General features: G+C 41.5%; 1 long non-coding RNA gene across 1 annotated transcript in view; it reads left to right on the plus strand.

The window, feature by feature from the left end:
- The first annotated feature begins 9,821 nt into the window (after positions 1 to 9,821).
- Positions 9,822 to 20,558, plus strand: part of LOC122893950 — a 52,575-nt gene continuing 41,838 nt past the window's right edge. The window contains exons 1-2 of the long non-coding RNA XR_006381729.1: positions 9,822 to 9,936; positions 18,791 to 18,877. This is a non-coding gene — a long non-coding RNA (uncharacterized LOC122893950). The remainder of the gene's footprint in view (positions 9,937 to 18,790; positions 18,878 to 20,558) is intronic.

Raw genomic sequence — 20,558 nt, forward strand, 5'->3', positions numbered from 1 at the left:
CAGTGACCTCAAGCTGAAATCAGGCATTTCCTTCCGTTAGGAGCAGAGGCAACAAACTCCAGCTGAGCAACAGCCGTGCCTCTGACTCTTGCACCATGGGAGACACAGATATTTTCAGAGCACATTACAGTTGTTGCAGACATCTTTAAAGATCATACTCTCATCAGGATTTTGACATGATGGTAGCTATGAGTAAATAAAGAGGGACATATATTGTACCACAACTTTTTTAAAAATTACTTTAATAACTATATTTCAATATCATTGGTTTCCTTTGTAATTTGTTTTAAAACATGCATTTAAAAATATTATTCAGAGAAGGGGTCCAGAGACATCCCCAGACTGTCAGAAGAACTTAAGAATCCTTGACCTAGACAGCTTCTAGGTGCTGCTCCAAGATGTAGCTAACTCCGCTTGTCTAGTTGTCCTCCTTGCTGACTGAAACCGCAAATGGATACAATTTCCAGCAGCGTGAGGGAGATAACAGAGATGGGAACGGCCGTGAGGGTAGGAGCTTTCTTTCAGATTTCACCTACAGCTTCTGACCTGCATTGACCAGCTCCAGAAGGCTGCAGGGGCGAAGAACACAGCTCGCACATTTATTTAAGCTAGACTGGACTTCCTGACCCTTGGGTCTGGTCCTTCAGGAACACCCATTGGGCATCTGCTGGAGCACCCCGGCTGTGGAGAAACTCCTCTGTGGAAACAGAAAAGGAAGACCAGATGTTGGGGTGTCCCTCTTATCATGAATCCATGGGTCTGTGGGGATTCGGTGCACGCAGACACCCTGTTTATCCAGGTGTTCCATCTCCAGGAAAGCTGGATGCAAACACAATTGAGTAGCCTGACAACGATAACAGCAGCAGCAGCTTTGTAAATAAATATCTCCTCATTTAAGTCTTGGACCACCCAACAACATGCATGACATCAGTGCCCTTTTACAATCATAGGAGGGGACATGACAAAAAGTAGTTCACCCTCACTTGCACTATCTCTGTTACTGTTAGTAACATAATATCTGCTCTGCTCAGTAACTGCTGGATGCTGGAGACCAGGGGGTAACAAACTACGTGCAGTAAGTTACAGATGGTGTAACAGGCACTCGGTCAGGTGCAGGTGTTGCAGGCATGCAAGCTCCTCCTGGGAATTCCAGGGTCAGAGTTCTGACTCCACCCTGTGGGCAATGACTTTTCTGTGCCTCTGTCTGCATCTGAATCAAGGAGATAACGGTGCCTTCACCCTGGGGAGTGCGGAGGACAAAAGGAGATAATCTATGTAAGCATTTAGCACGTAGTAAATTCAACAAATGTCAGTAATTTTTACCAGTAATTCGTAATTCTGTATTTGAAAAGCATCAGGAAGTTGATTATCTCCAAAGTCTTTGAAGATAAGAAGGTAGAACATTCCGGGCATGACTTTAAAAAAAAAAAAAGAAGAAGAAGAAGAAGAACTGAAAAGTAATTAATTCAGACTGGTTTTAGTATGCATCTCTTGGGTTTGCCTATGCATTATATGCTCTCTTCCCCTGGTAAAAGCACTCAACTTTGCTTCAGGCAATGGCCCCTCCCCAGGCCATGGGGTTCTGGCGTGGTGCCTCCTCATCCCAGGCCACAGGGACTCATTTCTGTTTCCCTCTGGATTTGCTAAATTCATGGGGTGAGCAGCTGGACTGTTGACAATCCTTTTACCCGCACCATGGAGAGAGCTTGCTCAAGGCATGGAGAGCGAGACAGAGCTGCAAGATTATTTGAACTTCTGGATCCATATGTCCCTGAAACTGGACACACACCAGAGGCTCCTGACTTGTGACTGAATAGTTCTCTTTTCTGCTTATCGTATTTGAATTCACTTTCCATCTTTGTCATTGAAAGAGGATTCCGAATATAGTTATATATCGCTGAGTTCTGGGTATACTTCAGTTTCATATTTTATTACTTACATAATATTTTTGTCTGCTCACTGCTTACAAATATAATAATAATAATAATAATTCCTATACCTGATCTCTCCTCCTGCCTGACAACAATTATCAGGTTAAATAACTTGTTTAAAGAATAAGGAGCAGAGGTGGGATTTAAACTCAAGTTTGATTGTAAATCTGGGAGTTTTCTACTGTAGCAAGCCTCCTCTTCACCTTGAGGTAAAAATGCTTTCCATCTGAACACATCTTCGACATTATGATGAAAGTCAATGAGTAAGCAGGTTAATTTAGCAAAATTCACTTTAATTTTTTTAAGGTCAAATCCTTTTTGAGAATTGTAACTGGAAGTGGTACTTTATATTACATCATTCAAGTCCAACCTGTCAGTCACAACAAAGTCCTTGATTCCAAGAGAAAAACATGAAATTAGTGCATATTTTACAGTGACTTCTATGCAAGGTAAACCAGGAGAGAATAATGCTGGGAGGGTCCTTTGCCTTCGAGTAGCTTGACCTCCAGTGGGGAAAATTCACATACAATGAACTACATCTCTTGCAGGCCAGTTAGATATATGCTACCACCAACACAAATAATGGGCTCTAGCCACAGAGAAAGGAGCAAGTATTAGTGGGAAACGGTACCTCAGGGAAGGAAGACTTCCAGTAGGGGGAGCTGTTGAGCTATGTCTTCAAGCATGAGAATTCCTCACAAATATGTGTGCTCAAGTGATCACAGTCAAACTGGATCCTAGCGCACTCTAGGTTTTCACTATGGGCCCTGCCATCTTCAAACACTGCCCTGGGAGCAGGAAGACAACAGGAATGTGGGCCATCCCAGCCTCGCAATGCTGCCAGTTTGGCGGAGACAGAGCAACAAGGATATGCAGCATAAAGTTGTAGGTATGGTGTGCAGTGGGAGTGTGTGGTCCTGTCTCCCGCGGTCAGGACATCTCAGATGGCATCTGAGGGATGAGTACGAGACTGTGGAGCAGTGGAAGCCAGTCTGGAAAACTAGCGATAACACAACTTCTTGGGGGAATAATCAGTTGTTTGCTAGAGCATTTCCAGGTGGTCTGGAGCCAGGAGAGACAGTGGGGGAATATGCAGGGCCCAGAAGGAGCTGGGCACTGAAGAGTATAGGAAGGATTTGGGATTGCCTCAATCCCACCCCTGCCTTTGGTATTAGCATAAATGTGAAGAATTTCCTTTCTGGGATATGGATTAGAGATTTGGACAAAGGACTCCAGTTGGCTCTCACTTCTTTTTTTTTAATTATGTCAGTCACCATACAGTACATCATTAGTTTTTGATGTAGTTCCATGATTCATTATTTGCTTCTAACACTCAGTGCTCTTTATAACATGTGCCCTCAATATCCATCACTGGGCTAACCCAACCCCCCATCATCTCCCCTCTGAAACCCTGAGATTGTTTCCCAGAGTCAATAGTCTCTCATGGCTCAAATCCCTCTCTGATTTTCTCCTCTTCAGTTTTCCCTTGCCCTAATGTCCTCTGTGCTATTCCCTATGTTCCACATAGGAGTGAAACCACATAATAATTGTCTTTCTCTGCTTGACTTATTTCACTCAGCATAATCCCCTCCAGTTCCATCCATGTTGATACAAATGGTGGGTATTCATCCTTTCTGATGGCTGAGTAATATTCTATGGTATATATGAACTACATCTTCTTTATCCATTTGTCTGTTGAAGGGCATCTCAGCTCCTTCCACACTTTGGCTATTGTGGACATTGCTGCTATGAACATTGGGGTGCTTGTGCCCCTTCTTTTCACTACATTTGTATCTTTGGGTAAATACCCTTTAGAACAATTTCTGGGTCATAGGGTAGCTCTATTTTTAACTTTTTGAGGAACTTCCATACTGTTTTCCAAAGTGGCTGTACCAACTTGCATTCCCACCAAGAGTGTAAGAGGGTTCCCCTTTCTCTACATCCTCTCCAACATTTGTTCTTTCCTGCCTTGTTAATTTTTGCCATTCTAACTGGTGTAAGGTGGTAACTCAATGTGATTTTGATTTTAATTTCCCTGATGGCTAATGATGGTGAACATTTTTTCATGTGTCTGTTAGCCATTTGTATGTCTTCTTCGGGCAAGTGTCTGTTCATGTCCTCTGCCCATTTCTTGATGGACTATTTGATTTTTGGGTTTGAGTTTGATAAGTTCTTTATAGATCTTGGATATCAGCCCTTTATCTGTAGGGTCATTTGCAAATATCTTCTTCCATTCCATGAGCTGCTTCTTAGTTTTGTTAACTGTTTCCTTTGCTGTGCAGAAGCTTTTTATCTTGATGAAATCCCAAAGTTCATTTTTGCTTTTGTTTCCTTTGCCTTTGGAGATATGTTTTGCAAGAAGTTGCTGTGGCCAATGTCGAAAATGTTACTTCTTATGTTCTCCTCTAGGATTTTGATGCATTCCTGTCTTACATTGAGGTCTTTCATCCATTTAGAGTTTTTCTTTGCATATGGTGTAAGAGAATGGTCAAGTTTCATTCTTCCATATATAGCTGCCCAATTTTCCCAGAACCATTTATTGGAGAGACCCTTTTTCCCCCATTGGATTTTTTTTACTGATTTGTCAAAGATTTGTTGAGCATAGAGTTGAGGGTCTATTTATGGGCTCTCTGTTCTGTTCCATTGATCTCTGTGTCTGTTTTTTTGTGACAGTATCACGTGAACTCTCTTGGTGATAGCAGCTTTATAATATAGCTTGATCAGGCAATGTGATGTCTCCGGCTTTGTTTTTCTTTTTCAACATTTCCTTGGCAATTCAGGGTCTTTTTTGGTTCCATACAATTTTTAGGGTTGTTTGTTCTGGCTCTTTGAAAAATGAAGGATGGTGATGAAAGTATAGATTGCTCTGGGCAGCATAGACATTTTCACAATATTTATTCTTCCAATCCATAAGCATGGAATATTTTTTCATCTTTTTGTGCCTTCTTCCATTTCTTTTTTAAATGTTCTGTAGTTTCTAGAGTACAGATCCTTTACCACTCTGGTTAGATTTGTTCCTAGCTATCTTATGGGTTTTGGTGCTATTGTAAATGGAATTTATTCTCTAATTTCTCTTTCTACAGTTACATTGTTCGTATATAGAAAAGCAACTGATTTCTGTGCATTGATATTGTGTCTTGCCACATTACTGAATTGCTGTACAGCTCTCACGTCTTATCTGCTCCATCCTCTCTCAGCTCAGCCTCACAGAGTTCTGAACTTCCATCTCCACCCCTGTAGTTTGTTACTCATGTTCTCCAGCTTGCCTTGAACTTGACACCCTAGTTACCTATGAGTAACCCAGCTTCACGGGCCCCTGGAGACCAGAAACACATGGCTTCCCTCTTCCTGCCCCTACTTCCCATCCCAACCCCATGACGTGTCTTCCCTTTTCTCTCTCCCCATATTCTCCTTCCTTGGCCCTGGAGGTGGTTTTCTTCAGCTCTCACCTCAGCACAGATAGTTTAGCAAGAGGGGAAGACAGAGGGATGGGGATAGGGTGAAACCCAAGGACTCTGCTGCTCTCTTTGTCTGTGGCCCTCCCAGGTCCTGCTTCGAGTTCTCCCCAGTACCTCATTTTACCTCAGGTCTCCACCCAGGCACCACCCAGGCACCAACTTCAGTGATACATGGACACCTCTGGTAACCTTGGTCTTCAGGTTTCTCTCAAATATCTACATCTGCCAATTCGCCATTAAGTGTGAAGAGGGTAGGTAAAAGAATATCTGTGTGAGGATTTTGGTCTTTCTCCATGAAATCTCACTGAAAACAGAATGAGGCACATAGGACAGCTTTTTTAATCCTGGGTCAGCCTCCCCTTTATTACCACACAAGAAAACACTTAGAATCCTTTTTTTTTTTTTTTTTTAAACTTACTTTGGGCAGAGAATATGAGGAATAAGAGAAAATAAGAGGAAAGACTCTAGAACTAGTTTTTTCCTCAATGGAAAGGTAGCAAAGGTTTTCACAGATACAGGTAGCTAGTCCCTGGGGTCACTGGGAGAAAAGGGATGGCAGGGGTCAGTCCTCTGAGAGTTAAGTAGACCAGTTATTTTCACCAGAGTTCCCATCCTCAGCCTTTATAAGGACGGCAATGTATTCTCCTGGGCTTTAGGCACTAAAGGATCAAATCCACTTGGACCTAGATGTGAATGTGTGAAGTATGGCTGTGAAATATTGTCCCAGCCACAGCAAGGAGGAAACCATTCTCCTTTCCATAGGATAGTCCTGAGGGCGACCGACTGTTGTACTGATGGTTGACCACCAGGGGGCAGAAGAAGATAAAAGTTCTCCTCAGAAAGCTCCTTGAGCATTGGAATATTGGCCTCCCTAGTTCTTTTCCAGCTTTCTGTCTATGTATGCTCTGTTTTAGGCTAACTCCCTCAAGAGAGGTTTTAGAGGAAATTACAGTGCTATCTTTGAAGCAGGAAAATTGAGAAATGATTCTCAAGGTGTGGTTCCCAGATTCCTGGGGGTCACTGAGACCTTTTCAGGGAAGATATGAAGTCAAACTATTTTCACACCAATATCAAGGCTCAAGATACTGGCACCAAGCTCTTAGTAGTTAGTGGATTCTTCATCATCACACATTTGCAAAAGGGGGAAGGGGAGGAATTCTACCTAAGAATGGCCTTAGTCAAGCAGTGAAATTATTAATTTTATCAAATGTTGACACTCGAATTCATGTTCTTTTAATATTCAGTGTGACAAAATGGGAGTACACATAAAACAGTCTTGTTGCATTTCAAAGTAGAATGATCATCTTGAAGAAAAATGCTCATGCAGCCTGAAGAGGAATCCCTTTTTTTGGCAACACCATTTTTACTTTTAAAAACATAATAATAATTAAAAGGTCTGGCAAACAAATTATGGTTTTTCAAACTTCAATATTTGGCAGATATTTTCTCAAAAATAAAGTGTATTCCTTTAAGGACTACAACTAACAGTATTTGTGATAAAATTTGAGCTTTCTTTCTTTTTTTTTTTTTAAAGATTTTATTTATTTATTTGACAGAGAGAGATTACAAGTAGGCAGAGAGGCAGGCAGAGAGAGAGAGGAAGCAGGCTCCCTGCAGAGCAGAGAGCCCAATGCGGGACTCGATCCCAGGACCCTGAGATCATGACCCGAGCCGAAGGCAGCGGCTTAACCCACTGAGCCACCCAGGCACCCCAAAATTTGAGCTTTCAAGTGAAAATTAGAAATCCAGAAAACTTGCATCTGTCACAGTGAGTTTCACGGGTTCTCCATATCTGAAGACTTTGCCGTTTAATTTGATGATGGTGGCGATACTAATGAATTTGATGTTTTATATTGCATAATTAAATGTGCCCCAAATTTGGAGATCTGTATAACTTAGCAAACCACTGTATTACCTCATGTATGGTAAAAGGTCTATTCAAAGTGCAAGATAGCTCAGTGGATTTCAGTGTAACAGAGTACAAAAAAGTTCATTGATAGGGTGTGAGATTCTACATTGTTACTAATCTTTAAGAAACTAACATTCGACAGTTGGGTGTAGTATAAGAGATCAAGAGCCGTAGGCAGAGTGCCTGGCTGGCTCAGTCAGAAGAACATGTGATTCTTGATCTTGGGCGTGTGAGTTTGAGCCCCAGGTTGGGTATAGAGATTACTAAAAATAAATAAATTAATTCATTAACAAACTTTAAAAGAAAGAAAGAAAGAGCCACAAGTAATCAGAGAAGCTGTTGAAATACCTCTTCCTTTTCCAGTTACTTATCTGGGTGAGGCTGGATTTTTTTGACATGCTTCAACCTAAACAATAGAGCACAAACAGACTGAATGTAGAAGCAGGCATATGAGACTCTGATAACCAATAACCACAAACTCTACTATGTTTTGAATAGACATTCAGGGGATAGTATATCTTGATTTGTTCCCTGTCATTTAATTACTACAGAGAAACTTGGCTTCCTTCTCTGTCTACAAACTTTCCTCTTTAGAAAACAAAATACCTTGGCCAAGATAATTTTACTAGGCTTTGCTATCAGCGGTATGATTCTGTCGCCTTACATTGTAAATATTTTGTCATTTATAAATATCACACACTCAAATACCAGCACAGCCTGCTCAAATACCCTAAGGAAAATGAGGTCAAGATGGGATTTACCCTTAGTCATAGAGCAGCTAGCCAGATCCTAACAAGACCCCTGGCTTTATGACTCAGGGTTTTTTGCTGCCTCATTACACTACTTACTCTGGAAAGTAGTTCTCCACAGGCAGTTTGTTAGAGGAGGGAGGGGAGAAATAAAAGAGGCCAGTCAATTCTGCATTTGAGAAAGACCAAATGTATCATACCCATAGGCAGGACTGAAGAGAGTGGGACTCTTGGGTGAGGTAGGAGGCAGGTCCAAACTACACGCAAACAGTTCTGATTCTTTATTCAAGTAAGAAAAGTAGCCTGATAACTAACTGGTAGTGGGGTACTGGGCTTCCTTTTATTTTATTTTTTTCTGTTTTTTTATTTGTTAGAGATTTTTATTCTTAAGTAATCTCTAAACCAAGCATGGGCTCAAACTCACAACCCCAAGATCAAGAGTCTCGTGCTGTACCAACTGAGCCAGCCAATGTCTGGGCATCCATTTAAATTGCTGTGTCTTCACTCTATCCATTTGGTATAGTTTTGTTCCAAGTATAAACAGACAAGCAGAGTAAAATCAAGGGAGGGAAGCTATGTGTACAGTCAGAATGAAGATTTTTCTAGAAGCAGAGGAGTTTATTCTTCTATTTATTGTTTTCCTCCTTTATATGACTAAAGACTGGGCAACTTGAACAATATTTACATTTGTAAGGTTCCTCTCAGTTTTCAGAGTAGTTTCATAACATTTGTCCACCGAGCCTCAGAAGCTTAGGTCTACCAGGAAAGTAGGCCAGGTGTTCCCGGTGTGTGGCGCCTCTTGTAAGCAGAATTGTTTAAAAGGGAGATAAAAGGTCCCTCTAGACTGCCTATACAATGAGCTGATGGGATGGAGAGGAACTACCCCAGGCAGCACCCCCCCCAACCCACCCACAGATCCGGTACCACTGTCCACTTGGAGAAGAGGAAGCAGCAGACCTCAGCACTGGACAGACCAAGGAACTAGTGTTTCTGATTCAGGTCATTCAGAGCATAGCTTGAGAATGTGTATTTTAATCAAATTCCCAGTAGATATTTCTGGTCACGGGACAACACTTTGAGAATCCCTTCTTTAACTTATACCATATACATTTGCAGAATTGGTCCACAACCTTGTTGCAGGATGGGTGGCATCCATGTCCATGAAGGGACCCACCTTTTATGAATGGCCCTTTTTAAGGCTGAGGAAGAGGAGTAGGGATTAAGTGATTTGTCCAAGGTCGCATTGATAGAGATTTGGTATAGTCTGAAGTAGCAAGGTCTTTTCTAAGGCTATTAGTCTTTTGTAACTTTCTTTCCTAGCAGACATAGATGATTGGCAACTGTTACGAAGTGTTCAATAAACATATGTTTAGTTGAACTTTTGGCTGAGCACGATCTAAGAAAATAGGAAAGGAGAAAGAATCTTTCTTATTTTTATTCAAGAACTCCTTCTTATTTTTATTCAAAGTCACTTGATTTTATTCAAGTATATCCTCCTTATACTTGAAAACATCAAGGATAGAAACATAAAATACTTAATTCCAGCTCTTTAGAAGAGCATGTCTACATTAAATGCTGTTGGGCTCTAAAGATTGTCGGTTTCAACACAAATTAATAAAAAAAAATATTTTTTATGTTCACTGTGAGAAATCTCTCCGCTGGGGCTGTAAATCAGATCTGGTCTTTGACTTAAAGGAATGTCTAGTTTAGTGGGAAAAAGCAGAATGTTCATAATTAACTCCAGTGTTACACCAGATGGAATGTGATATGTATAACATGGAGCTCTGAACTATACAGAGCAGGGAGCCAGAGGAGAGAAAGAAGTTTCACTTCGCAGCATTAATGAAAGATTTGTGGAGTATGTGGCATCCGAACTGAACCTCTAAAAGGTAAGAGGATCTTGTCTGGTAAAGATAAAGGGGAAGAATCTTCCGGGCAGAGAAAATTGCATGGGAAAGGGTGCAGGTAAGCCCAGCACTTGCTGGAGGAGTAAATACTTTTCCATGTGGCCTGGGAAGGGCACATACATGCAGGGTGCGATACCACTGAAATGTCAGCGGAACAGTCCGGAATGACGGGGCAGTTTTCGGCCAGAAGAGACATGATCAGAGGCGAGCTATGGAGAAGGTGGCTGTGGGAGGTGGCAGTATGGGGGATAGGTAGAAGGGACGAGAAGAGTACCAGCTAGGAGGACACTACAGATTTTACATGAGTGAGAGAACAGATTTTGAGTCTTTTGTGGTAAACTTGGTTTTGAACCTGGTTTCAACTTACTACCTCTCTTACCTTGGGCAAAATGTAACTCTCCTCGGACTTCAGTTTTCTCATCTGTGAAGAGAGGGTCAATGCTGGCTAAAGTCTGTCTGCTGCAAACTTTCTGTGATTCTGGGCATCTGATTTGTCCTCTGTTGCAAATCTCATTCTGGATGACTTGGGTCACTTTTTAATCCTTCGATTATGCTAACATGATTGTGGCTCCATCTGGAATCATGAAGTTGAAATAAAATACAACCGAAGGTCCCACTGATCTGGCCATAGTTTGGGGTAGCAGTGTGAAGATGGAGTTTTTATTCAAAACTGCCTTATTTAGAACTTATTTCAACCATATCAAATTCTCAAGTAGGGCTGATTTGCAACAGAAAATTTTGTCTTGCTGAGTTTACAAACTCACGGGACAGGAAGCAGATTTCAACTCTAAAAATGTGGTAGGTTACTTAGGTTACTTCTTATAAACACAAGGGTTTACATCAGGGGTAGAGACCAGATTTCATGATGACTGGAAATATTAGGGAACAGATGAATCACATAATATATTGCTTTGGCCAGAAATTGAATGTATCCTACTGTTAAGATTTTATCTCAAAATGTTTTGTGAAATCTAAGGGAGCTGGAGGAACCCTCAGCCCAAGGTGTGGGATATCATGGTCTATGTAGCATAGACTCCAGCCAGAAGACCAAATGTGGCCTTTTGTTCTCTCCTGGGGGATGGGAAGGATATGGAAAACAATGCTCTGGCCATGGAGAAGATTCAAGGGAGTAAAAATGAATCATCGCTGGCCGCCAGGAAACACTAGGAGTTCTCTAAATGGAATGAGGTCCTCCTGTACCTTGGGTGGGAGGAAAGGGAGTAAAGGGAAACACCAGCTGGTGGGGGAGATAGATGGAAGCTGGAGAAAAGGACACGGGCAGCAGGCCTGAGGCTTGCACCCAGCAACCACCGCAAAGGAACAAATCCAAAGGCAGTGAGCTTATGCTGGTTTCCTGTGGTGTCCCTTAGGGAGGGTTCTTTTTTTTTTTTCCCCTTTGAGTTGCCTCTGGTGATTTCTGAATCAGCTGCCCCAGCCCCCAGTCTCCACCCTTTGCAGTGTCATCTGCATAAAAATGTGGAGAATGCAGCAACTATTCACGCGTGTCCGGAAGGGCTCTGGGAATTATGAGGCTGCCCGTGTAGCCTGCCACACAAAGGGTCTCCAACCAGCAGGCTGGGAACACAAACTGCTGCCCTAGGCAAGGGAGGTCCAAGGGTCAAGGGACATCTGGAGCCAGGTCCGGGCCCTAAACTGAGACTTTGGAAGAATTTCAGACACATCCTGCTCCGTGCTGGACCTTGAGGCATGGCGTTTGGGCTGGATTCTCTCTTGCTTCTTGTATTTCCTTGATTAATTAAATGAGTTACTTTTTAAGCATCCTATCTCTCCAATTATTTCATGCATCTTTAGTGTTCTAAATAAAGCTTTTTGAAAACTTTTTTGTTAATGGCATTTTCAAACAAACAAACAAAAAATAGAGAGGATAGTATATTGAACCTGTACCACCTTGCTTCAATAGTTATCAATATTTTGCCAAATTTATTTCAGTTATGTCTCCTCCACTTTTTCTTTTTATCTAGAATATATGGTATTGAAGCAAATACCAAATATCATATCATATCATTTCAATTATAAAAATATCAGAATGTATTTTTTAAGTAAGGTATAAGCCCAACATGGGTCTTGAACTCAAGACCCTGAGATCAAGAGTCGCATGCTCTACCAACTGAGTCAACCAGGAACCCTAGACAAGGACTTTTTTTTAACATAACAATACTATCATATATTATATATAATAAAATTAGTAATTTTTAAAATATCATGTAATAATGGACAAAGGCCAAATACATTTCTTATTATACCACAGAATCCAAACAAGATCCACACATAATATATATTGGTTCCTTTCTCTCTCTTTCTCTCTCTCTCTCTCTTTTTTTTTTAAGGCATTTATTTGTAGGAGAGACTGGGTCTTATGTTTCTATAGAATTTTCCACATCCTAGATTTGGCTCATTGCATCCTTGTGGTATTTTCCCCAGGATCCCTACTTCCTTTTCATTAGGAAATGTTATTTAGAGACTACCATCTGGGCATGAGGGATATTCTTTGCCAATGAATTGTCATTGTTTTATAGATTTTTCAGAGCAAATAGCAAGAAAATATTTATTTTTAAAAATGAAAAAAACTAAGGTCCTAATATTTCCATTTTGAATTCACGGTTGCAGGGTTTTTACTTAAGTTACTTGATTTTATATTTGTATCTTATTTCTTCGTTGCTGAAAAACTTGGCTTCTATGATATTAACATAATTACTTATTAACTTTAGTTCACAACATGTTCAGCATAGGTTAAGATTTTCTTGCAGTAGTTCTGTGGGAGCGGTATTATCTCTTATGTCTCTGAGGATATCAATTACAGTTCCTTTTTGCATTAGTCTTTTCTTTATTCCCTTTATTGTTTCATTTTCACTACCTAGACTTTCTTAAATATCAGATGAATCTTGGGTATTGATTCAAAAATAAGAGATACTAAAACATCAGTATTACTAATAACAGTAAGATGACTAAAATAAGAGTATAAAATCAAAGAAATTAAGGGAAAATATCATAATCTTCCATTTGAATAGGAAATATCAGTATGAATTAATTTTTTCCTTAAAATAAATAAAAAATACATATTTCATTGCTCTGTCCTTAAAAAGTCTGAGAAGCAACGATAATTCTGTAGTAATAGGCACAAAAAGCATTCAGATTCTGGTCTCTAAACACCATTTCCCACTAAGAGAAACCAGAACTCTTTGAAAAAGTGCCTGATTCCAAGTCCAGGGCAGGAAATTAACAGGTAAATCTGGGACACCATTTTTATGTCAAGGAAGAAATAAAGAAGTCTTTCAAAACAAATGGAATCACATCAAAAGGACACAAAAGCCCCCTTTGAGACTCCCATTTGCCAAAGATGGGGCAATTTGAGCATGAAAAAGAATCAGATAAATAAAAATTACTGAGTTTATAATGGTTTTCAAAAATACTTCATTGGTCATCTTTGGAGGTTGCTAGGGTACCAAGTCATTACTCAAAAATGTATTGAGAGGGAAAATATGAAAGATTTATCCTGCCTTTCCTGTATGTACTGTATTTCAGTGTAACCACATTTTTGATGTGGAAAAAGTCCTTGTAGAGTAATTCCAACCAGTGAATGCAGAAAAAAAGATGACAGAATTCAAAAAGCATATTTTGTACCCCCTAATGATCTAGGCAATGATCGTTATCAGTGTTTGCTAAAACAATTAGGTTAAAAGTCAACGAAGAACTTCATAATGGAAATGTTATCTGAACCCACTGATCCATCTTGGCATCATTAAAACAATTGGATTATATAATGATGTCTTATAGTAGGAAAAACACACCACCACTTAGGAAAATCCTGAATGACATATTCTATGAGTCAGGTGAGCTAGTTTCTCCATAAAACAATGGCATAATAAAAAGAAGTATGGTGGCTCCTGGGTGGCTCAGTGGGTTAAAGCCTCTGCCTTTGGCTTGGGTCATGTCCCAGGGTCCTGCGATCAAGCCCCGCATCGGGCTCTCTGCTCAGCGGGGAGCCTGCTTCCTCCTCTCTCTCTGCCTGCTTCTCTGCCTACTTGTGATCTCTCTCTGTGTGTCAAATAAATAAATAAAATCTTTTAAAAAAAAAAGAAGTATGAATCCCTAGAGAATAAAAGATATTTATGAGATACAACAACCAAATCCAATGTATGGATCTTGTTTGAATCGTGCTTTGAACAAACTCACTATAAAATACATCTCTGAGATAATGAGGGAAACTTGAATATAGGCTTGGGATTCAATTATATAATAGAATTATTTTAAGTTGTATTATAATGGCATAAGTGCCATTTTTAAAAGTTTTGATCAGCAAAAGATAGATGCATATTAAAGTATTTCTAGATGAGTTTAAAAATTGGTGAAACTTGGGGCACCTGGTTGGCTCAGTCGTTGGGCGTCTGCCTTCAGCTCGGGGCATGGGCCCAGGGTCTTGGGGTCTGGCCCCTCATTGGGCTCTCTGCTCAACGGGGAGCCTGCTTCCCTCTCTCTCTCTGCCTGCCTCTCTGCCTACTTGTGATCGCTGTCTGTCAAATAAATAAATAAATAAATAAATCTTTTAAAAAAATTGGTGAAACTGGGTAGTAGGTACATGTGAGTTCCTTTTACTGTTCTTTCTACTACAAAGTTCAAAATTTTCTACCATTTAGGTTAAAAATTTTCTTAAAAATAAAGAAAAAGAAAAGTTCTTGGTGAATAGTTGAAATCTAAGTTATCTCTAAATAAGAATAGTTTGAAGTGGCGGGGGGGTGGGAGGTTGGGGTACCAGGTGGTGGGTATTATAGAGGGCACAGCTTGCATGGAGCACTGGGTGTGGTGAAAAAATAATGAATACTGTTTTTCTGAAAATAAATAAATTGGAAAAAAAAAAGAATAGTTTTAAAAACAATAGGAAAAACAAATCTTGTTTAACATAGAACAGGGGCAAAAGAAGAAAACTGGGTATCTCCAAAAAGAAAATTTAAATGAACAAAACAATCTGACAAACCGTCTCCTCTACTTCTGTCTTGCTTGATTTCTCTGTTGTCACCACCAGTGTTCTAGATCTCAACTCCCTCTCTTCCATATGATTCCGGTAACACACAAATTCCGATTTTTCTGACTCTTTCTTCCTCAAACTATCCCCCTTCTGTCTGTATTTGTAATGCCACGTAATCCATGCCGTGGTGCAATTTCCCACGATTAATGTGATTTGTAGGACTTCAGTTTGTCTTCCTTGGTTAGGGGTTAGATTTATTTTTCCTGCAGTCACTAACGGAGGCACCTGAATTGCACAAGGAAATCCTGTTTGGATCATAGTCCAGGTTGGGGCACAGCTCACTCCTTCTAAGCTAGGTTGGCTCTTCTCCAGTGATGAATCTTGACTTTGTCACTTCTTCCCTGATGTGGAAATTTGAGTCCTCTTTTTCTCCCAAGCCTATTACCCACCATTTACTTACTATAGTGACTTTAAGCAGAAATGAATTTTTGATTTCTGAAAACTAGTCTTTTTCACAACACCACTAATTTGCCTGTCTGAAGAATGAGAACTCTCCAGTACAAACTTCTCCTTCTTTTCAGAGGCAAGGGCTGGGGGTGGGGTGGGGTGGGGAGGGGGGAGAAACAAATGAGCCTTGTGTTCTGCCCTTAAGGTCAACAGATTGAATGTGGCCTTGTGTGTGTCGTGAATGTACAGTACATGACATCATGCATATTCAGTGGCTTTTCCAGCTGACAGAGTCCCACTCATAACCAAAACTCTGTTTTTAAAAAGACTCTTCTCTGACTTTTGAGATTATTTTTCTATCCTGGTGCTTCTCTCTCTCTCTCTCTTTTTTTTTTCTGTCATGGCCATGATTCTTCTTCCTTCTGATTTGCTCTCTTTTTCCCCCATCTCCTCTCCTCAATTCTGGGCTCCTTTTTCCGTCCTTTCCTTTCTTTCCCTCTCCTTGACTTTCCCTGCTGTCCCTTCCCACCCTTTTCCTCTCCCTGTTGTCCTTTCCATTCTTCAAGCATAAATCTAATAAGGACACCCGACCTCAACTTCCAGTTTTAGGAGGGTAAATTGAAACCTTCTCTATCACTTTCACCCACATTCCAATCCTGCATCTCCAACAGACTAATTGGTATTTATATTTGGAGACCCCATTCCTAAATCCAAAATAAAACTTAGAATCTCCCAAAGAGATTCTTCCTCCCATTTTCTTCCATGTTGTGAGTGACACTTCTGGTCTCCAAGTTACCCAGACGTGGAGCCTCATACCCATCTCTTATTCTTTCCTAACCAGTCTATTGAGACATCGTTATTCTCTCAATCTTTGAAATGCATTCTTGCCCATCCCTCCTCACCATTTCTACCAGCGCCACAGTGATCTGGGCCCTTGTTGTGCTGCATTATAATAATGACTCCTCTACAGTCTATTCCCCCCTTTATTCACTTTTTCCCTTGGGGTCCCTGCACCCAGTGCCACCCCAGACGATTCTTGCTCAAACAGTGCATGGCTTATACCATGCCTAAAATGTTGTGTGAATATCTAAACTTCTCTGTAGGAACCCACACCCTCAGGCTGGCATTTGAAACTTTCTGTAATCATTTCTACCCAATGGGCCCCACCTTCTCTCTATCCAGCATAGCATCCTCCTGGCTCTGTATACACTGTTCGTTTCCTGTCCAAACCTTTCCTTATCTCATCCTCATTCCAGATGCCACACTGCTTCCTCTCCACTGATCTGTGACCCATCCATTCTCCAAATCCCTGTGAAGACCCTCTGACTTCAGATGGATTTATGGATGAAAGATAAGATGCCCGGCTTTGCTTTAAGAATCCAGTGGCCAATGGGCAAGTGTAGGGAGGTATATATGAGATGACCTGGACACAGGTCGCCATGTTAGGTATACAAGGGTTCCTTAACCTATTCTCTGTCTTTTGTATATGGCTGAAATCTCCCATTATAAAAAATTTAAAACTAAAAATGAAATAGAAGCTAGGAGTCTGGTTTTGAAACATGGTATCCTAGCCAAGCAGGACTCATCAGCTGTGGGGGAGGATTCCATCAGACTGTCAAGTTGGTCTTGGGGAGGACTGGTGGAAAAGAGGAGGCTGGTCGTCACGTAATGGCCTATAAAATTAGATTCTACAAGATTTGTGTCTGTTCTGTTTGTTACTGTACCTCGCCTATAGAATGTTCCTGGCCCTCCATAGGTTGAATTAATTTTGGAGTCAATAGATGATCTGTAAGTCAAGATAGGTCTGAGAACAGGGGCGCCTGGGTGGCTCAGTGGGTTAAGCCACTGCCTTCGGCTCAGGTCATGATCTCAGGGTCCTGGGATCGAGTTCCGCATCGGGCTCTCTGCTCGGCAGGGAGCCTGCTTCCCTCTCTCTCTCTCTCTGCCTGCCTCTCCGTCTACTTGTGATCTCTCTCTGTCAAATAAATAAAATAAAATCTTTAAAAAATAAAAAAAAATAAAAAGATAGGTCTGAGAACAGCCTGCAAATCTGTTCTGTCAAAGAAAACAGCTGTGTTTCTCTTGGGCTCTCAATCCGTTCACAGTGTACTACAAAAGTACAGATAAAGGCATCAGAAAGCTCATCTATGCAAAAGGTTGTCATTGTGCACTTCCCATGCTTCATGTGTGAATAAAATAGAGAACAAGGAAGTCTCTACCTTCGGGGGCTTCTGTGGTAGAGGAGATACAGACAACAAAACGCATGGTCCGGAGAGATAAATGCAGATGAGGTACATAGTGTGGCGAGAGGACAGAAGAGGCACCCCTGACTCTGGAGGCCCAGGAAGGCTGAAAGCGGAAGGATAAATAGACGTTTACCTTGTGAAAACGGAAGGAAAAGCTGTTTCAAGCAGAGAAAGCGGCTTGGAGAAGAGAGGAACAAATGACAGAAGTTTGCGGAGGGTGGATCCTGGAACAAAGGGGACCAGGCAGAGCAGCTGTGCCAGATAAGACTGGACAAGACCAGAGAAGTCGGATCCTACAGAGTATTGGAGGCTAATTTAAGGAATGTGAACTCAATATAAAAAGCCAAGAGAAGACCTTGAAAAGTTCTGGAGAATCTAGAGTGACGTACTCAGATTTTGCATTTTAGGAAGTCCCCTCTGGCTAAAGTTTGGAGAATGGATGGGAGGCTGGCAACAGTGGAACCTTGGGATAGCAGAAAGAGTTACAAAGCTGTGGGGTCTTTTTTTCCGTGGGGTGGGGGGAGAGCTTGCGCCAGGGTTGGGGGGTAAGAAGGAGGTAGGGGCGGAGGGAGAGAGAGAGCATGGAATCTTAAGCAGCCTTCATGCCCAGTGCAGAGGTGCAGGGCTCCATCTCACAACCTGAGATCATGACCTAAGCCAAAAAAATCAGGAGCCAGATACTAAGCTGACTGAGATCCCAGAGGCCCCTCTAGAGAGCAGTGATGGCAACCTTGCCTATGGGTGGATGGGGTATGGGGAAGGGCATGATACAGACATTTCTGGGTGGATGGGGAGGTCCTTCTTCAAAATAGGAAATGAGGAAATGAAGTAGTTACCTGTCTGTGTGGCCTTTCCCCACTCTAATGTGTTTTTCCCAAATTGCTTTTATTTGGGAAAATAAAGAAATGTCTCGAAAATGTTCCTACTGTGGGACGCCTGGGTGGCTCAGTTGGTTAAGCGGCTGCCTTCGGCTCAGGTCATGATCCTAGCGTCCTGGGATCGAGTCCCACATCAGGCTCCTTGCTCGGCGGGGAGCCTGCTTCTCCCTCTGCCTCTGCCTACCACTCTGTCTGCCTGTGCTGGCATGCTCTCTCTCTCTCTCTCTCTCTCTCTGACAAATAAATAAAAAATATTTTTAAAAAATGTTCCTACTATATAGGGCATGCCAGTTTAGGAACAGAGGGCAACGTGAAGAAGGGGAAAGACCAGCTGGTGGCCAGCGAATGAAAAAGCTGAGTTCTGGTCCGTAAGTATTGCTTTCATCATTCGCTAACTTCATTTCCTCCTACATACATTCTTCTACTTCTTTAGTTCATTGTATCCTTCATGAAGGTTGAGTTTCGTGAGTACTTCCTATATCTCGGCTGTGGACTTATCTGTGTGGTTGAGATTCCCAGTCAGATTCTCTGTCACATCTGTTTGTAGGGTCTGCCTGGAAGAGAGGCAAGAGTTGTCCCAGTGACGTGCTTGCATTCTGGTCTGCTTTCAGGAAGAGGGAGGACAGGATGTGTCCCCTGGCAGGGTACCCTACTGGCTTGTTAGATGTTAGCACTCACCATTCCCCACGAAGGTCACCAGCCACCTGCTGCCCTGTCTCCGACACTCCATCTCTGCTGCCTGGCTTGTAACTATGACAGGAGCTCCTGTCACTCTACCCTGCCTCTCTTGCGCAGGACCCCTTCTGCCTCAAGTTTAGACAGCTCCCACGTGTACACCCCCTTAGCGGGATTCAACTTTTCTCAGCCATGACCACCGATTTCCCTTTCAATCCAATCTTCTCAGTTTTTATTCCTTTTCAAAAAGGATTTTTTTTTTAAGGATTTTATTTTTAATTAATCTTTATACCCAACGTGGGGCTCGAACTTGCAACCCTGAGATCAAGAGTCCCATCTTCTATCGAATGAGCCACCCAGGAGCCCCTGAATTTTTATTCTTCAAGTTATTTGTGACCAAAGCCTTATCTCGTTTTTAAACACAATTATTTCTAGGAATTTGGAAGAAACTGCAACTTGCACTTGGTCCACCATTTTGAAATGGAAGTCTCTTTTCTGGCTAAACCACCCATGTATCTCAGAAGGCAATCTTTGACGGTCACCCATCTTTGCTGAAATGAACAGAGGATATGGAAATTTGGTTAGAAAGCAGGAACAATGTATTTTGTTAAAGCCGATTTCTTATTAATACCTGAATAGGGACTCAGAAGTTTGTATTGAAAAGAGTATTTTTTGCTCATTGGGAAATAGGTCACTCAAATTCAGAAACACACGCAATGTCAGAAAAATATCTCTATTTGCCTTTTGGGGTTTGGAATCATATACTCTCCAAATGAGTGAATTTCAAGCCCTTGTTGCTGACAGAGCTGCCTCCTCTGGGCTGAGAAATGGTTTGGTTCCAGGCAGCTGGAGAATTTATGGACATCTGAATCCAATCCTGCTGAGCAGGAGAGAAGCTTGGGAAGGAGACAGCCAGGTGCATGACAAAATTAAGACTACAGCTGGAGAGAGGGGATTCCATGAGGGGGAGGGTAGTCTCAGGGGCTGAGTCAGCAGGACAGAGAGGATTCCAAGGCCTCTGGAATTCTGGTTGGGCGTTGGTGGTGAAATGAAATTTTGGCTTTGATCCTCTGGGAAGGGGCAGACCCTGTTGAAAGTAATTCCTGTCAGAGGCTACTCTCTATTTCTTGGGAAAAATGGAAAAGGGGAAAACAATTGCAAGGTCCTGAATGAAGACAAAAGGTATTCATTTGCATATTTGTTTGTTTAGAGTGTTTTAGTGTATTCAGGTACAATGTAAATAGAAACAGGATTGAATAAGTTAGTAAAGAAACCATTGCTTTGTTTCCTTTCAAGAAATGGGATAAAAAGATTCAGGACCACCTGACCATGTTCTAAAATTTAAATGAGTGTGGTCTGCAAAGGGTGGGAGCA

This window comes from Neovison vison, chromosome 13, assembly GCF_020171115.1.
Source record: "Neovison vison isolate M4711 chromosome 13, ASM_NN_V1, whole genome shotgun sequence".
NCBI lineage: Eukaryota > Metazoa > Chordata > Mammalia > Carnivora > Mustelidae > Neogale > Neogale vison.